This window comes from Penaeus monodon, chromosome 19 (genome assembly GCF_015228065.2).
Source record: "Penaeus monodon isolate SGIC_2016 chromosome 19, NSTDA_Pmon_1, whole genome shotgun sequence".
NCBI lineage: Eukaryota > Metazoa > Arthropoda > Malacostraca > Decapoda > Penaeidae > Penaeus > Penaeus monodon.
Genome location: NC_051404.1, coordinates 6,467,715 through 6,469,427, shown reverse-complemented (window position 1 = coordinate 6,469,427; position 1,713 = coordinate 6,467,715). Strand labels below are relative to the sequence as shown.

The following is a 1,713-nucleotide window of genomic DNA, read 5'->3' as shown; positions in this document are numbered from 1 at the left end:
GATTTTCTATACTTATATTTCACCTTTCTTTTCTCTGAAAAATCTAGAATCCAGTTTTGACAACAACTTTTCACGACAAATGTCTAACCTTTTGTAAATTACAAGGAATCGGGGTTATGTGAATGATCAGATATTAATAGCATAGTTTATACAGAGAAAATAGTGATACCACATCTTATTTTGACCATGTGGTTTAAAAAAAATAATATTGACAAAGATGTTGTTAAGTGTGTAGTGACAAAATAATGATGCACATAATTATGCACTTTTACGTGAGTTTGCTTATATATGGAAATTAACATGCAAAATTAGATTTGCAAATGTCATCCCTGCTAAAATCAAATGTCGACGCCGAAGATTACTTTTAAGTAGAGTTAAATCTAAAATTCACACAAGCTTAAAATGTAAGAAACTATATCAACCTTTTTGTCATTATATTGTCTACTTCCTTAGTGAAATAATGACCATTGCTTTTAATAAGAAAAAAACATCGTGAAAGTAATTCATAATATCATTCTAATTACCATTTTCACCTGCTTTAGTGTTTTTAGTGATTTGTCCGTAGGAAGAATCATATATATCGTATATCTTTGCTAGGGGTCAAAAGTGTGATTGTTCTTTGGCACAATATCCGTTGGATCCTCCGTGCAGAATGTGTACTGTAATCACCCGACGCCAAACACGGCCATGGAAAGTGCCGTGATACAGTGCCTCGTCACTTGGTTGATTAGATTGCCTAAATACCCCCTGGCTGCATAATTTGCCGCTGCCATTAACACGGAATCTGGAGAGGCAGAGTATATTCCGTTCGACCTCCAGCCTCTCAGTTCGAGCTTCCAAAAATTACAATTATGTAACAAAGCTAACGTGTTCTGTTATCAGGCTAATTTTACGTACCTCAGAAATACATCACGAGATACTGCTACAAATAATCGCATGTAGTACATATGTAGATCTACTCAGGTTCTTTATTAGGGTTTGTTTCCTGGGACGCCGAGCAAGGCCTAAAATTTCATGGATATTTGTGTTCATCTTGTGAAATTGCAGGAAACTCAAGTACGGGAATAGGCAGATAGTTGACTACAGGATGGTGGTGTTTATATATATTTTTATACATATTGCACATACGGACAAATTTATCTCTTAATAATAAAAAAGATATCGTTATTTAGACATTTACATAAATACACCTGCTTAGAGTTCATTGCCTTTTTCCATCAAAAGTATCTCACTAGCTGTGTAACACGGAGTTGCAACAGAAATTCTCTTCGTGGTGACCTGCCCGAGTTACAACATAAGCTCTTGGTTAATGATACATAGGACGATCGCTTCACATATCTGACTGATAATACGAACTTTCACAACTGTTTTCAGGGAATAAGAAACTTTTCTTTCTCCATCAGCTTTGTTTACGTATGTGTGCAGAATATACTTCCCTTTGATCATTTTGTGTCATCAGATTTACACTTATCAATTATTGCTTTTGTTTTTGTGGAAAATTGCTCGAGTTATTCATTCATCTATTGTTGATCCGTTTAGTTTATACGTGAATGCAGAATTTGTCTGTTTCATTTGAATCATTCATTTTATTACATTTATGGTTGATTTTTGTCGATAAAAGATCTCATGCTAAAGGGATCTTTAGCATGAGACGGGACAATAACAAAAATTTACCTTAAACGACAATCTACAATTTATATCTTAGATTCGTGA

The 1,713-nt window shown here is 34.3% G+C and overlaps 1 protein-coding gene across 1 annotated transcript in view; it reads right to left on the bottom strand.

The window, feature by feature from the left end:
- Window positions 1–1,713, bottom strand: part of LOC119585321 (organic cation transporter protein-like) — a 46,543-nt gene that overhangs the window by 38,749 nt on the left and 6,081 nt on the right. The gene's annotated exons all lie outside the window — the stretch shown is intronic.